Source organism: Lissotriton helveticus, chromosome 9 (assembly GCF_964261635.1).
Source record: "Lissotriton helveticus chromosome 9, aLisHel1.1, whole genome shotgun sequence".
Classification (NCBI taxonomy): domain Eukaryota; kingdom Metazoa; phylum Chordata; class Amphibia; order Caudata; family Salamandridae; genus Lissotriton; species Lissotriton helveticus.
In genome coordinates this window covers 972,453,862-972,471,229 of record NC_136070.1, presented here as the reverse complement: position 1 = coordinate 972,471,229, position 17,368 = coordinate 972,453,862, and the positions used below count along the sequence as shown (strand labels likewise).

The 17,368-nt window shown below is 48.4% G+C and overlaps 1 long non-coding RNA gene across 1 annotated transcript in view; it reads right to left on the bottom strand.

The window, feature by feature from the left end:
- Positions 1 to 12,517: 12,517 nt before the first annotated feature.
- LOC144783097 (uncharacterized) overlaps positions 12,518 to 17,368 on the bottom strand; it is a 66,374-nt gene continuing 61,523 nt past the window's right edge. Inside the window, exons 3-5 of the long non-coding RNA XR_013601402.1 lie at positions 15,411 to 15,494; positions 14,670 to 14,741; positions 12,518 to 12,994 (exon numbers count right to left, since the gene is read on the bottom strand). This is a non-coding gene — a long non-coding RNA (uncharacterized LOC144783097). The remainder of the gene's footprint in view (positions 12,995 to 14,669; positions 14,742 to 15,410; positions 15,495 to 17,368) is intronic.

Sequence of the window (17,368 nt, the reverse complement as noted above, 5' to 3'; positions counted from 1 at the left end):
CCTCCAATGTACTGCCGCTCCCTCTTATCTTGGAGTTGCCGGGCAAGATGTCTTCCCACCTTATTGCCTTGGGAGTAAGAAAGGCGCCTCAGCTTCAGCAACGTGTATTCCGCCCTGTTGTTATAGTGGGCCCTGAGTTTGCCTCTGACTGTCGTCAGCTGCCGCAGGGTCAGTCTGGAAGGGGTCTGCTTGTGTTCTAAAGCGGAGAGCTCTGCCTCCAAATGTTCCCTTTCTCTCCCTCGTAGCCTGTTAAGGGCAGCGTTTAGTGCTAGACAACTCCCGCGGATAGACACCTTGAAGGCGTCCCACGTGTTGAAGACCAACGTGTCGCCCCCGTCATTAAGCTCGAAAAACTAATTGATAGCTTTCCTTAGAGTGTTACAGGAGGGTTTGTCCCGGACCAATGATGCCGGAAAGTACCATTTGTGATGGGATTTGTTGATTACGCCCCAGTGGAGGCATACAGCGAATAAACTATGATCAGAGACCGATGGCGGGAAGATCTTGGCCTCACGCAGGTCCCCTCGAAGGAATTGACTCAAGAAAAAATGGTCCAATCGGGAGTAAGAGTGGTGAACATGGGAGAAAAAGGTATAGACTCTAGAGTGTGGATAGAGGGAACGCCACCCATCGACAAAACCCATATCCGCGAGCATCTGCTGCGTATCGGCGGAAAACCGGCCGGTGTCAGATCTCTGTTGGTGAGTGCTATCCAGATCTCTCTGCCACACGAGGTTAAAATCCTACATTACAATCAGTGGACCCTCCGCAAAATCTAAGACTTTCCGCAGGAGAACCTGCAGGAATCCATTCTGACCCGCGTTGGGAGCATACAGAACCAGAAAAGTGCAGAGCCTACCACGCAGCATGCCTTTGACCATGATCCAGGGGCCCTCTTTATCGTTCTGAACTCCCACAGGTTGGAAGTGCAAGACCGAGCGAAACATAAGCGCCACTCCCCTGTGCTTGGTGGGGGCCGAGGACCTATAAATAAGAGGAAATTGTTTATGCTTAAGGCGCGATTCCTCCGATCTAGACAAGTGGGTTTCCTGGAGGCCAACTACGTCCAGCTGGTGATCAAGGATTTAGGGCCAGATGTAGGTGAAATAGATTTACCGATTTTAAATTACCGAATTTTACCGATTCGGTAATTAAAAATCGGTAAATCTATGGGGTCGACATGTAGGTATTCCAGATGTGCTGGAATACCGAATCGGATGATTTCGGTATTTACCGATTCGGTAAATACCGAATCGGTAATGCCCATGCATTCCTATGGGCTTTGAAGCCCATAGGAATGAATGGGCATTACCGATTCGGTATTTACCGAATCGGTAAATACCGATTTTCACAAGGGTGCAGGGGGTGTCACTTTGACACCCTCTGGCACCCCCAAAACAGGCTCGGGTGCCATGTGGCAGGCATACATGCCCTAAGGGCAGGTCTGCCTGTCACATGGCATAGGTGTGCATGCACACATGTGCATGCACACCGGAATCGGTATTTTACCATCAAATTGGATTTGATGGTAAAATACCGATTCGGTAAGGCTCCTGGGACTCTGAAGAGCCCCACCTACATATGGGTGGCTCAGATTCGGTAAATTTACCGACTTTTTATTTTACCGAATCGGTAAAATTAACGAATCGCTAATTTTACCGATTCGGTAAAATAAAGCCCCCTACATGCCAATCACCTATTTACCGATCGGTAACGGCCGAAAATACAGATTTTCGGTCGTTACCGACCGACCTACATCGGGCCCATATTTCCCAACCTTCTGGCGTTTCTGGGGGGAATTCAGCCCTTTCACATTCTACGTCCCTAAAGTGAGCGGCATCATGGATGGGACAGCTGACACTGCGCTTCAGGAGGGACCCCTCGCTCCTCACCGCACGATTCACACCAGACTCTGCACCTCTCGCCCCCAGTCCCCCACTCAAAACACGCACCCCAGGACCGGCCAATCTCAGAAATCCCCCCCCCCCACATCGTCCATCCACTACCCATAACCCCCCCGCACCCCATCCCCCCTCTGCTTGCATCACCTCCCAGATGAAGAAAGTTGCAAACAAACGAACCTTCGCTACCACCACTGCCCCCCACCCCCCTTCCCCCTACCCTACCCACCCTCCCCGACTCCCCCCAACCCCCAAACTCCCTACCCACCCCCTTCTCTCCCCCCTCCCTCCCAAAGGACCAAGACCCAGCAGCCCGAAACAAAATAGGACAAAGAGAGAACAACAAACGACAGTCCGTAAAGTAGACCCCAAAGGCAGGGGGATGTGGCACCAGTCAACATTCTTCCAATTCCCGATGCGGGACTGTCTCTCGCTCAAGGACATAGAGCACAAGTGGTACCTGTTGGGGGTGGCCCCCTCCGGCGCCACGGATCAACCCTCTTAGACCTTCACGGGGCCGTCGCCCCGCCGTCCGCTGTTGCATCTGTCACCATGGCCACGGAAGCTAGCGCAGCCCCTCGTTCCTGAAGGCATGCCGACGTGTCGGGCCCCTTTGCCGATATGGGCCTGACGACTCTCTGCCAGTCCGAGGAGCGTCGCCGTCGCCTGTTGGTTGTGTCACCACCTTTGGATTCGGTATCAGGGCGCACCAGGCCCAAGATTTCCATGGCCCGCCGCTAGGGACCGCACTTGGACCAATTTATCCTGCCAACGAAAGATGAGTCGAAATGGATGCCCCCAGGAGTAGGCCACCTTGTGTTCCCGCAGGTAGGCAGTAACAGGTCTAAATTCTCTACATTTCAGCAGGGTCGAAGCTGCCAGGACCTGGAAGAGCAAGGGACGATGGTCTCGGAACTGTAAGGGATTGAGGTCCGCCGCTTTCCTAAGGATCCGCTCTTTCAGCTGAAAATCATGGACGCACACCAGTATATTGGGGGTGGAGCCTTCGGGCCCCGCGGCAAGCCAACTCGGTGTACTCGGTCCATTCGTATCTCCTGTATATCTTCTTCATTCAGGACATGTTTAAAAAGGGCCTCCACGTACTCTCTCAAGTCCGACCCCTCCCCCTTCCAAGGCATTGCCCGAATCCGTATGTTGTTGCGGCGGGACCTATTCTCCAAGTCCTCCGCATGGGCTTGAAGGTCCAGGTTCTGTTCCATCAGCCGCAAGACGTCCTGTTGGAGCTGGTGTATGTCCTCCGCCGTCCCCAAGTCGTGTTCCTCCAGAGTCGCCACGCGTTCTCCCACTCCATCCACATCTCTCCGTACTTCCCGCAAGTCCGAAGCTAGTTGTGAGCGCAGGTCCGTGATATCCTCCTTGATGGCCCCAAAAAGTTCGATCATAAAGGCTTTGGTTGCGGGCTTGTCATTCTCGCCCCGGCGTGGTGACTTGTCGGCCCCAGGCGATGTAGGATGCGGCGCCCCCTTCAGCACCCCTTCCTTCTCTAGTTTGTCCTTCTTCAGCCTAGTTGCCGCCACGGCGCCCACTGCCAACTCCAGCTACCAAGTCCCGCAGTAGGCCGAGGGGTATTACCTCAACTGAACAGGGGTGTGTTGCTGTGGTCAGCCCGTGGGGGGATTCCGATGAACAGCCGTCCGTGCCCGTCGCACCTGCTCCCGGGTCCAGCTCCACGTGTCAGCAAGTCTGCCGCTCCTCCACTTCACGCAACTGCGCTCCCAAGGCCGCACCGCAGACAGTAAGCGTGAGCGAGGGGGGACGGTCGCGCCGGGGGACAGCTTTGCACCTTCTCCGTGAACTGGCTCCAGGGAGTCCGCCAGTCGCCAACCACTGCTCCGGTGGCCGCGAAGCATGCCCATGTCACTGCTTCTCACCTCCTCACTCGCACCCCGGCCGGAGCTGGTTGGCACTCCTTCCCTCGATCCCAGGCGTCCCCAGGTTGCAGGCCTCTCTAATGTTGGCTCGCCTCCGCTCCTCAATGGGCTCACCCTGGGATCGACGTACTCCAGGGGGGTTGTAATGCCGATCGTAGCTCCTGTTCGGAGGTAGCACCCCTACTGCTTTTCACCCGTGACCAGCGCTGTGAGCACTCACCGCTGCCTCGCTCTCTAAGGGCACGCTGGTGCAGCGATGCGTGGCGATCCCGATCTTCCCCAAGTGAGCTGGCCCGCACAGGCCCAGAAGCCTCGGCCTCGAGTAGGCAGCTGCGCCGAGCCTCTGCCCTCCGCGCTCGGAGTCCGTCCGCCTTTCCACACCAGTCTCAGCATACATCAGCGCAGGATCCGCCAGCCTCCGTCCCGGTGGCACCTCGGATTTGCCACAGCATCCAACTCGGGCCTCCCGCTGCCAGGGTCTACTCCGGAGGCCGGGCTCCGCCGCGTTTCAGGCTGCACTGTCAGTAATGGCAAATACCAGGTCGGCCGGCGAAAATGAAACCACCAGCCGTCCCCGTGCAGCAACGGAAGATCAGGCGAGGCAAAATCGCAGGTGTCCAGTGGCCTAAAGAGGGTGCTGGACAAAGCTAATGTACATGTGGCGCCGGAGGGACACAGAGGCACGTCCTACTCCGCCGCCATCTTCCCTGCCGACCGATTATTATTTTTTTTGCTCTCTAATACAGCTGCTCTCTACTGAAGACGGGCTCCACCCAGAAACATGTGTCTAGAGATATACAGCAATATCTGCACCAACTTTGGTGAAAAACTCCAGCTAATTTTGAAGTAAGTTTGTACTGTGTACTGCATTTACCAGGATGCAATGGGGCAAACTGTGCTGGGACTGTGAGGCAGTGTGCTCGGAACTCCCATTCTGTTTAAAAGGCTCCTTTGAGCCAGCAAGCTGACGAGCTTTGGAGATGCACCTGTGTGCCTGTGAGTGGTACTGTGACCTAAGAGGAACTTGGCAGCATTTCCAGCAACCCCAGATGATTTTTTTTTGCTCTTGAATAGTGCTGCTCTCTACTGAAGATGAGCTCAACCCAGAAACACGGATCTAGAGATATACAGCAATGTCTGCACCAACTTTGGTGAAAAACGCCAGCTAATTTTGAAGTAAGTTTGAACTGTGTACTGCATTTACTAGGATGCAATGGGGCAAACTGTGCTGGGACTGTGAGGCAGTGTGCTCCCAACCCCCTTTCTGTTTAAAAGGCTCCCTTGAGCCAGCAAGCTGATTAGCTTTGGAGCTGCACCTGTGTGCCTGTGAGTGATACTGTGACCTAAGAGGAACTTGGCAGCATTTCCAGCAACCCCAGATGATTTTCTTTGCTCTCTAATACTGCTGCTGTCTACTGAAGACAGGCTCAACCCAGAAACACGTGTCTAGAGATATACAGCAATGTCTGCACCAACGTTGGTGAAAAACTCCAGCTAATTTTGAAGCAAGTTTGAACTGTGTACTGCATTTACCAGGATGCAATGGGGCAAACTGTGCTGTGAATGTGAGGCAGTGTGGTCCCAACACCCTTTCTGTTTAAAAGGCTGCTGATGAGCTTTCCCGATGCACCTGTGTGCCTGTGAGTGGTACTGTGACCCAAGAGGAACTTGGCAGCCTTTCCAGCAACCCCAGATGATTTTCTTTTGTTGCTCTCTAAAACTGCTGCTCTCTACTGAAGACGGGCTCAACCCAGAAACACGTGTCTAGAGATATACAGCAATGTCTGCGCCAACTTTGGTGAAAAACTCCAGCTAATTTTCAAGTAAGTTTGAACTGTGTACTGCATTTACAAGGATGCAATGGGGCAAACTGTGCTGGGACTGTAGGCAGTGTGCTCCCAACCCCCTTTCTGAAGCTGCGTATCCAGCCCGGGGTATTTCGGACCACTCGCCTTTGCTGGTCTGGCTGGGAGGAAGGCCGCGACCACAGACAGGGGGCTGGAGACTGACACAATGGGACCTACAAAACCACACGATCTTACAGGGCCTCCAGGCCGATACAAAGGTATACTTTGCCGAAAATCTAGGCTCCGTGCAGTCAGGGGTGACCTTATGGGAAGCCTACAAAACGGTCCTTCGAGATAAGGCACAGAATAGGGACTCCTGGGAGAAACGGAAAGCCCAGGAGGAGTTGTGCGCACTGGAAACTAAAATTTTAGGCCTTGAACGACAGCACTTGATTGACAGAGAACCGCAGCAACAGTATAGGGACCTGGCCTCCAATAAGGCAAAGGCACAGGCACTTGCAACCCTGCACAGGTTATACGACGTCTGGGACAAATCTGGGAAGCTCCTGGCTTGGCTGAGTCTCAGAGAGAGAGAGACGCATGATGGGTAGAGGGAGTGACTGATAGGCAGGGACGATTGCAGAGGGGAGACCCCCAGATAGCCCAGGCGTTTGCCTCCTATTTTCTGGATTTTTATGCGGCTCGGGGCCTGGGAGATACTGGCGACATAGCGGCCTACCTGGCCGATATCACGGCCATGGAAATAAGGGAAGCGATAACTAGGCTCCGGCCAGGGAAGGGAAGGCTCCAGGCCCAAATGGGCTTCCAGCGGAATTCTTTAAGAAAGGAGCTGACCTTTTAATTCCCCACCTTCTGGTGATGTATGGAGACGCAGCCCAAGACTGTGAGCTCCCGCCAGACCTGAGAATGGCCACAATTGTACTGATATATAAACAGGGCAGGCCTCCAGAAGCCTGTGAGTCGTATAGACCAATCTCTCCTCAATGTGGAGGCCAAGCTGCTGGCTACGGTTCTGGCCCTCCGCTTACGCCAGGTGATCTCCGGATTGGTGCACCAGGACCAGACGAGGTTCCTACCGGATAGGGCGACAAGGCAAAACCTCTGACTGATCCATAACTGGCTTATGGAGGTGCAACACAGGAAAGACCCACATATGTTCCTCTCCCTGGATGCCGATAAGGCGTTTGATGCGGTCCACTGGCCCTTTTTGGAAGCGATATTGATCACGTTCGGTGTCGGCCTCAATTTTTGAAGATGGGTAGGTCTATTGTACACGGATCCTAGGGCCCGGGTACAAATCAATGGTGTAATGTCGGAAGATTTCCCCGTTCGGAGGGGGATTCACCAGGGGTGCCCCCTTTCCCCGCTACTGTTCGCCCTCACGGTTAAAATAGTGGCATGTGATATCCGTCAAGCAGAGGGGGTGCACGGCTTCCGAATCACACAGGCGGACCTCCATGAGGAGAAGATTTCGTTATATGTAGACGATATCTTCCTATACGTGACACAGCCGACGATTACGATTCCGACGCTGTTTGAACTTCTAGACAAATATGGCTCCCTCTCAGGTTACAAGATAAACTGGCACAAATCGATTCTATATAGCCCACGCCCGAAGAAGATTGGCCCCCACTACCGGGAGCCCTACAGGTCACCTAGTCTGGATTTAAATACCTGGGGGTCCACCTGGCAACCGACAAACAAGTCTCCTATCAAAAGAACATACTTAGGGTAAGTAAGAACTTTGCAGAAGACGCCCTCCGATGGAAGTCCCTACCTCTGACGATCTGAGGCCGAGCGGAAAAGTTCAAAATGATTACACTACCACGATTTCTGTATGCCCCTCAGAATGAATATTTTCCCCTACCCCACCGGGCAATTCAGACAATTAATGCCGAACTGCGCGGCCTCATATGGCTAGGGAAGCAACCTAGAATAGCCCTAACTACACTCAAATGAACTCAATACAATGGGGGGATCTCCCTGCCGGATATAGAGACCTATTACTGGGCGGAGCATCTTGCACCAATAAATGAATGGCTACATGCACCGGCAGACCACCCAACCTATAGGCTAGAGAGGGCCACCATGACACACCGCACCAGTTTGCACTATTTATACGGGGGAACTGGGAGGCGACGGCTGCTACCGGCCACACAGATTACCGTAGATGTATGGGCCCGACGAAGATGATGGGATGTACACACAAACCGACCAAGCAGACACCAATCTGGACCTGTACGTGGCTGAAAGAGCTGCACAAACTTACCAGTGGGACACCATAAGGATTTCAACGCTCGGAGACCTAGTGGTAAAAGGAGAGCTTAAGACGTATGACTCCCTAAGGGCGGAATATGGGCTGACCCCAGCGCAGTTCTTCAAATATGCGCGTTTGCGTCATGCCTGGAAGGTGGAGGTAGCGTTAACATCTCCACTACCGGAGTATGCCGCCCTGGAGGGTCGACTATTACAAGAACAAGTCCCCAATAAACTTGTATACTTGACTTATAAAACGCTGAACAATAATGCACCGGACGGGTTAGGGAAACTGAGGACAATCTGGGAGCGGGACGTGGGCGACATGGACACCGTAGACTGGGAGGCGGCCCTGATGCACCACAGGGAGGTAGCGATCGAAACCCGACTTCGTCTCATCCAATACAAAATACTGCACAGGGTCTATTGTGACAGGGTTAGAATGGACCGCATAGGCAGGGCTAGTGACCCTTGTTGCTTGAAATGCGGACTCCCCCAGGGTAAATTTTTCCAAACCCTGTGGGAGCTCTGCATCATAACCACTTATTGGACACGTATCTTGGGTAAGCTGAGTAACATTTTGGAGGTGACGTTACCGATGGACCCTAAGTTTGTGTTACTGGGAATAACCATGGAGATAGGTCTGACTCGCACGCACCTGATCTTTGCCTTGCTGGCGCTAGTAGTGGCAAAGAGAGATTTAGCACGAGCATGGGGAGCACAATTACCTCCAAAGGTGGGAGATTGGCGGAGGGGAATGGACATGTACATGGCGGCAGAAAGAGTGACATATAAAGCTATGGGCTGCCCCCAAAAGTTTCATAAGGTTTGGGGGAAATGGAGGAAGTACCATGGATTTGATGTGGGATTGGGGATTGATTGAAAAGCTTCTCGGCACATAGGCTAGGATTGTTTGCTGTGGTCCACGGCTTGTGGTGCATGACACTGGGACCTAAGGGACCCCCCTTGAAGGATGCCACATGTAGGGACTTGGTGTTTGATGGGCTAGGAATGGACAATGTTGAATTGCTGTATGCAATATCACTGAAATGGATGAGGGGCGGAGGGGCGGGGAGGTGCTTGATAGGGTGGAAAATTATCTGTGATGTGCCAATTATGAGTAAGTTGATTCAAAATGCCAATAAAAAAAGTTTTTAAAAAAAGAACACCACGTTCTGCCCCCCTTTCACTTGCCCGTACTGCCTGCATCTGCCGAAGTAGAGGACACTACTTCTCACACATCGCAGCAGAGACCTGGAATAGCCTCTCCACATACCTCCGGACAATCACCTCACTTTCAGAATTTCAAATGGCTCTCAAGACCTGGCTGTTCGAATAAGCCTGTGGGGCCTGCAGGCCCATGAATACTCTATCAGGTGATTAGCCATGCTTTATAAATCCTGATTGATTGTTCGATTGACCATTTCCCTGACAAGCCTTGGTCTGCTCAACTTCTCTACCCTGAGGGCCTAGTGTTAAAAGGGTATACTTGTTGCTCATTTTTGGTCCATCTGTAAGCTTAGCCACAGGACGCCATTGGTAAAAGGCTCTCATTGTTATAAATTAAGATCAGTAACAATTTTCTGTCTTGGGCCGCCTAAAAATGATACAACTTGTCTTAAAGGCTACCTAAGAGACATCTCATTTTGCCCTGTAAATTATAGTCAGTGGATTAATCGGGGTAGGAGTAACAAGTATAGCGGGCCTGCTGCAGTCTCAGTTCATGTAATACATATTGTCTAAGCTGTCAGTAAACTTGTATAATCTCTTGTAGAATGTCTTTGCCGACCTCTAATTACTGTTGGTCTCTGGGTAGGTGAGAGGTGTATTCTACTAATGCTGGGCATTGCTGACAGGTAACATTAATGGACTCGCCCACCCTGGCTCCATGACATGTGGTAACCCTCCTTGATTTCACTTAATATGCTCTGAATATGTTAGGAGAAGCTCTTTGCATTGGTAATTTGGGCAGGTATAATAGCAAGTAATTTTTTTTCATCATGTGTTATCATCGGCTGCAGCTACAGCTACCCATTAATAATAGATTTAATGAGTGAACATGTCCCTGGAATGAATATGTCAGTAGGAACTCTATTCCCTGCCAAGTAGGCTGTAACCACAGGATGCACTTTCTGGGGAATATTTACTTCATCAGTCACGATTTAGTAACATTGAGGTTTCTTTTATATCTGTTACACTTAACAAGCCCTGATGGATAAGGGTGACAAATGCTAAAACAACAGTTGATGGAGAGAATGCAGAACAATGTCATACATTCATCCCAGTACAGAGATCTGGGCCTAAATCCATCTTTTTTTGCTCACTATGCCATTCCAGTTCAGACATAGCCATATGCAAATCAGTCTTGACCCTGTGCCCCATGGGAACAGTCCAGCCCAAACTGCCAAGCCAGGTCCTCCCTGGACTGGAAAGAAGCATCCTAGGACCGGTTTCGGCCTTTCAGCCCTCATCAGCCAGGATAGCTTGATTCCAGTGGCATGGAGAGCACGGAACCCACGTCTGAGCATACCCGTTTCACTCGGGGGTGACAAATTCAAAAACAACAGTTGATGGACAGAATGCAGAACAATGTCATACATTCACCCCAGTACAGAGATCAGGGCCTAAGTCCATCGTTTTTTTTTTCACCATGCCATTCCAGTTTGAACCCAGCCATATGCAAATCAGTCTTGACCCTGTGCCCCATGGGACCAGTCCAGCTCGAACTGCCAAGCCAGGTTCTCCTGGACTGGAAACAAGCATCCTAGGACCGGTTTCGGACTTTCAGCCACTAGAATCAAGCTATCCTCCGTAGGCCTTAAAGACTTGTACCCCAAAAGGCAGTTGGTATGGGACTTTAGTGAGGCACTATCCCCAATAATATGAGTTTTCATACCTCAAGTAAAGATGAAGTAACACGGTGCATCGCAAGGAAAGAAATCCGTTCTAGAGAGTGCTGAATTCAGTCTGCCATAAAAAGCACCAAACCCTCATCCTGCACATTTAATTCTATCCCTCCCACTTTTACAAAACAACAAGCAAATTCTCTCTCCCAAAGGACATTTTGAGACAGACTGCAACTGGGGGTTGTTTACTAATTACCTTGTCTCTGACCAATGCCAGAGAAGCCATATGACCCTCAGTTACATCTCTGCCTTCTTCTTAGAATGAGTCAAGAGTAGAAAAAGTCATTTGAGGTCAATTTTTAAAACAATTGTCCCAAGAAAGATGTATGTGCCCATTACCCTGCTCAAGGATACTGCTAACAATTCAAAGAGTGAGATTATTTTTGTCCATTGAAACACCCTTAATTGTGATGAGGGTTGAAAATAGTTAAATGTCATATACTTGTAAAGCGCACAGCTGCCCCAGCAAAGGGGCGTACCGGCGCTGTATACCGCTGGGGAACCCATCCTGGCTTTCCCTGTGAGATGATCCCTCCTGGGCATCTCCAAGGTGAAGACAAGCATACCCAGCGCTGATAGGGCCGTTAGTAGAGATTAAGCAAGCTATTGCCCAGAGTTGCTGAGTGGGACCCATGGTTGGAGTAGGCACCGAGGTGAGAATTATCAAGTCCGCTGACCATGGCCCAAGACCCTGCCGCGTCGGGAATCGAACCCTGGTCCCGGGCCGACCTCTGCCTCCGGGTCTGCCGCCTCTAACCAGTGAGCCACACCACTCCACTTGAAGACCATTAATAAATGTAATCAACATTGATTGTTTTTATGGTCATTTGTGTAAATGTGATTTCCTAGGTTCTTCATGGCTTTTTAATTGCTGGCATAAGCGTTTACATAAACAAGGGGCAAAATAGTAGGCCTGGGCGGAGTTCACGAGGCCATAAAAAAACTCCACTGTGTTCCGCTGAACTCTGCATGCGGCGGAGTGAGTTAAGTCACGCTACAGATGTTTCGTACTGGGATTATTACAGCACACATGGCACCACCTGCAGCACAAGAGGGTACAGCTTCCTTCTGCCCCTTGAGCTGATGTTCTACTTGAGTGGCAGCTTTCTCAACGCAAGTGGCAGGCTTCTCAATGTGAGCGGTAATCCCCTGCTGTGACCGCCCGTGTTGAGAAATCTCCCCGGGAGATAGTCTAGCAGTGGATTTTCCTAGCTTGCTCTTGCCAAATTAGAGTGGCAACCCACCCGAGAGGAAAATCTCAGTTCCATGCTACTACACAGAGTTGTTTCGAAACTCTGCACTCTGTGCGGAGAGCAGAGTGGGGAAAACTCTGCAAACTCCGCGAGTGGAGCAGTTTACCCCCCAGGCTAATGAAAGGAATTCTTTATTTCATATTGCTTCCCCTGCACAGGACTGACCCAAGTGAATTAATAGACAAAGATCAGTGGGTCCCTGTGTTTCAAACCTTTGAATGTGATTGAAGAAACATGTTTAATCCAAATCTTAAATTCTGCATAGAAAAACCTTGCTGAGAGTGATTTTCAATGAGTGACGAATAGTGATGCAATGGGCCCCACACCTACTTAGTTTTGAAACTTGATCTTGAAGGATTACTGTGTAGCCAAGAATATATGAGAGTTCTCATTAAAGGCAAGAGTGATGTATTTAAAAAAATATATATATTTAATGCAAAGGGCCCTAAAAATAGATTACATACAAACAATGTACAATGTTTATATTCAGTGGGTCTGGGAAATAACATTCGCAATACAAATATTTTAAAGAGTCCGATCCACATTACAAATAGTAGGCAATTTAAAATTCATCATGGCTGTACAATAACTATTTACAACTGCTTAATATTGCTTAGGTTGTGATGAACCAACGTGTCCAGACTGATATCAGTTAATTATTTGTTGTAGGAGCCCGAGACCGGAGGAAGCAAAACTTCGTTGTCATTCAAGGTGATCCTCAACTGTACTCCTGAGATAGGGTCATCATCCTTCACCAAATCACAAAAGTCGAATCTTCGTGTTTCTCTATGGCTAGTGAAGCTTTACTGTTCAATGATTTCTAATGGTTCTCTGCATGTCCTCTGGTGGGATATGGTGTTTCAGCTCTGAGTGATTATCAGACTGGGAGATGGTGAGGGATCCTCAATAAATGCTATCGGTGATATCAGCCACAGTGGTCCGAATCAAAGGCTAAAGAGATGGCACTTAGGCTGGTACCTGGAAGTCGAAAGGTACATGGTCAGATAGGTCAAGTAGGCAATTGTCCATCCTTACAGTGCAGCAAGCAATTGAGGCACCATGAGCTCTTAAGATATATTTTGGCTTATTTCCAACTTTGGCTTGCAAAGATATTGAATACATTTAACCAAGGTGAAGGGGATTCAGCACTGAAAAGATTGTGCCTCTTCAAATATGACAAGAGGTAAGTTAGTTCATAAAAATGTGCTGCCTTCAAATATTGTACTCCCACAGCTGCTTCTTGCTCTATTCAGTGTCACACCCTCTACTACACAGTATATACTCTACAGAATTGAAGACTCTGTGAAGTCCCTAAACAGACAGTAGGTGTTTTGTAATCAGATGAATTATTTTTAACAATGTGATCTCAACCTGATAAATGCCAGTCTTAGACTCAAGGGGGCAGATACCCATGCTTACTCATAGCCCCCTCTTGCATCTGAACTAGATTTTCAGAATTATTATGCTCTTATTTTGAAATCACAAAGCATCCATACTGGGATTACAGCCAAGCTCTTGGTGGCTATATTTTCAGATGATACATCTATGAATTCATAAAAACAAAAAGGGCCTGGTTCACAAAAGTAAAGGTCCACTGTCTTTCTCTTCTAAAAGGTTTTGCACCCAATCTTTCCCAACATAGACATATTTCTTTGATGACAACTGCTTTGGACAACCCTACCCCAGAATCACTCCTTCTCCAGCACCAATGGGATGTGATCCTTCAGTCTCTCCATGTCCATTGTTGGTTACATATTTCTCTACATATTTCTCTAGACTTGAAAACCTATGTATTTCGTTCCTTTTCAACACACCCAATTGGAATGTAATTTAAAACATTAATCAAAGGCCTTCTGTCAGAAGTGCTTCTGGAATTATGAGACTATGAAGGGCCAATTGTACTCTTGAACGTCTGGTACAAGAATATTGTGGCACACGAATGCCATGGACAAAATATCGAGGGACAAAATATTGAATGGTAAATGCAAAGAGGGGCAGATATATTTACCATTCTTAACTCCACATAAATGAAGACATATGTATATTTATTTTTGGTACACATATGTGGAATTAGGTACAGAAAATCTGTTCACATTTACCTTTTAATATTTTGGCTCGCTTTTTTGTCAGTTATATTAGTGTCCGACAATATCAATGTTCAGGAGGCACATTTGGAAGGCTATATTATGGGACACAGTGAAAATTATGCAGCATAATTTATTACATTCTGTGAGAATACTATTCTGCTATTTTATCACACATTAATGCTGTTCTCCCAAAAAGCTTTGCCTCTCGTATCCCAGTATAGCACGTGGGTGAGGTAATCTGGTGAGTAGTTAATGTTTGCCGTGGCGCAGCACCATGTGTTATTTTTGATTACTCTAAACTATCAATACATTTATTTGTGGAAATCTGTAATCTATGTAGCATAGAGTGGATTATTTGGTAAGTACAGCAAACCCAAAAGTGTATGGAAGAAGCGCCTGGCTACCCTCATGGGTGACAAGCAGCAATGTACATATCCACCTTGCATTTACATTATATTCCAGTGACCCCATTGATTAGTGATGGTTTGTTGTGTGATCCTTTCAATCTGATAGTACTCACACTCTCACTGACATTGACAGAAAAAACAAAAGCATCAAAATCTTACCTCACCCTACTTAGAAAGTATGTAGTCGCACAACTTGAGAGTGTTTTTCATACTTTTGATCATGTCCTCGAGCTGGTAGATAGAGAGAATGGAAACGAGAAGGCTATTTAGATGTGACAACATGCATAACAGATGACTTATTTTTCAAAAAAATGGTAAACTGTGGGCATTGCCAGTAACTAGTTTATCCCAGGGAATAGGAGATTGTGTTCTCTGTTGCTCATTGCCAATGCAGCTGAATCCTTTTCCTGGTTTAGAAGTGAGGATAGAAAAAGCTAAATTTGCTCCTACGGTGAAAGGGAATTTTTGATCCCATAGTTCCTTGCTCGTCCACAAATACGATCAACCCCTGTGTGCTTTGTTCTCTTTTCTCACAGAAGAGGTTAATCTTGTAGTCAGAAGGGTGATTGTTTTAATTAATTCCTGTTTCCAGCAAGAGATAGCTTCCACCTTTATCCGTTTACACTGTGCACTAAAACCAGCGTTGACGTTACGAAATCGGTTCTAGCTCTCTAAGTATACCACTGGATGAGAGACTGAGTGAGTTACTACACCATTCACTCCTTGGTAATATTGTATTGAATTCCTTTTGTTTCTGAGAATGGAGTACAGTTTCCATGGGCAGTTATTTCTTTGGTATCTTGTGTATTTACTTTATTTTGTGTAGATAGAATGGAAGCGACAAAGTTTCAGAGAGAGGGCACATGAACTTGCTGGTATAGAACTTTAAAGAAGACTCACATATTTCTCAGCTGCAATGGTGGGCATGTCGAAGGCATCCCTGTGTTCCGGTGGTGTTACTTCTTCAAGCAGAATAGATGGATCCTGAAAATATAATTAAAATATCAGCATTACCAAGACCGTTGTCAACACATCTAGACTCTCATGCGTCTCACAGAGACAGAAGTCACAAAAGCCTGCACACCTCAAGAAACTAAAAAACTAAGGAAAACATTTGTACAAGAGATAGCATACTATGTTCGATTCCTATTGGGCATTTCACGGCCTTAGCACCTCGTGTTCATCCCCTTTAAAAGTAGAACTATTACTTTTGCGAGTAATGGATCAAAGATGCAGAAACAGTGAATAATGGTAAGCTGACAGTGTACAAGTGTGCTGCTACCAGAAGTGGTTACTCTGCTCTTGACCCAAGAAATTGTGTATGTCTCTTTCTAAACAATACAGTATCTACGTTATCTGATGAATACCATCCTGGCTCCCAAAGTTCTCACCTACTATTGACAAATCACTCACCTCGACTACATTGCAAAGAGCATCAAGAAAGAAATTACTGGGAGGAGTTGCCAAGTAGTGTAAGATGGAGGCTACATTTTACGCGAGCTCCGTGCCAGTTCCGAGAATCCTGCTGAATCCGACCCTTAGGCTACCTTATTCAGCCGTAAGTACCGGTGCGGTGGCCCATATACTAACCACCTTTGGTCCACCGGAGCCCATCCAGGGAGCCTGGGATGAGAGACAATTTTGGCGATCGACAGACTGGGAGTTCGTACGACCTGCCTGGAGACGTGTCTGCTGGTGACAAACATTATTATTATTAAATTTTATAAAGCGCGTAGTCACCCGTGAGTATCCCAGCGCTAGGATCCATACATCTGAAGGTCAGAGGGGCAAGGGAAGGGGAATCAAATTAGGGAAAAAGGTGCGTTTTCAGCCGCTTCCTGAATCGGAGATAGTCTGGATCTGTTCTAAGGTCGCGGGGTAACGAGTTCCAGAGACGGGCAGTGTGGACAGAGAAGCGCCTTCCACCCGTACGTGCCTTCTTGACTCTAGGGATGGTGATAAGATGTTCCTGATCGGATCGTAAGGATCTTGGAGCTTTGTAGGGTCTGATGAATTTTCTTAAAATGGGGGGACCTTTGTCTTGTAAAAGTCTATGAGCCAGACTTAGGGCCTTGAACTTCACTCGCTCTCTCACTGGGAGCCAGTGGAGGAGCTTCAGAGCTGGTTTGGCCGAAGCTCTGGCAGGGGTATTGGTGAGGATCCGAGCTGCGGAATTCTGGATCCTTTGTAATTTGTCCAAGGTTGCCTCAGGAGCGCCTAGGTAGATGGTATTACTGTAATCCAACCTTGATAAAATAAGGCCTTGGATTAGCAGTTTTTGGGAGGTCGGCGGGAGTAAAGGCAGAATCTTCCTGATCGACTTAAGGAGTCCAAAGCACGTCCCGGCAACTTTTTTGGCTTGTGTCATAAAAGACAGATCTTTTTCGAGCCAAATACCCAGGCTTTTAATCTCGGACTTCGGATCAGGAGGTTCACCCAGGCAGGGGGGCCAGATATTCTGTGAGAGGGACAGCCCCTTCTGGCCAAGGAGGAGAATGTCTGTCTTTGAACCGTTAAGTTTCAAAGAAGAGCTGTTCATCCATCCTTGTATTTGCGTCAGACAGTTGTATAGGTCCGCTGGTTCTTGACTTGGATGAGATAAGGACACCACTAATTGAGTATCATCAGCATAGCTGACGATACTCACTCCGAACGGATTAACGACCTCCTCCAATGGGGACATGTAGACATTAAATAATGTCGGGCTCAGGGAAGAACCCTGAGGCACGCCACATTGGAGGGGTGTTTCGGGGGAGCGGGTGTCATTCTCCCAGACCTGAAAGGAGCGTTGGCCCAGGAAGGAAGAAAGCCAGGTCAGCGCAGTTCCCTCCACACCGATATTCCTAAGTCGGTGAATG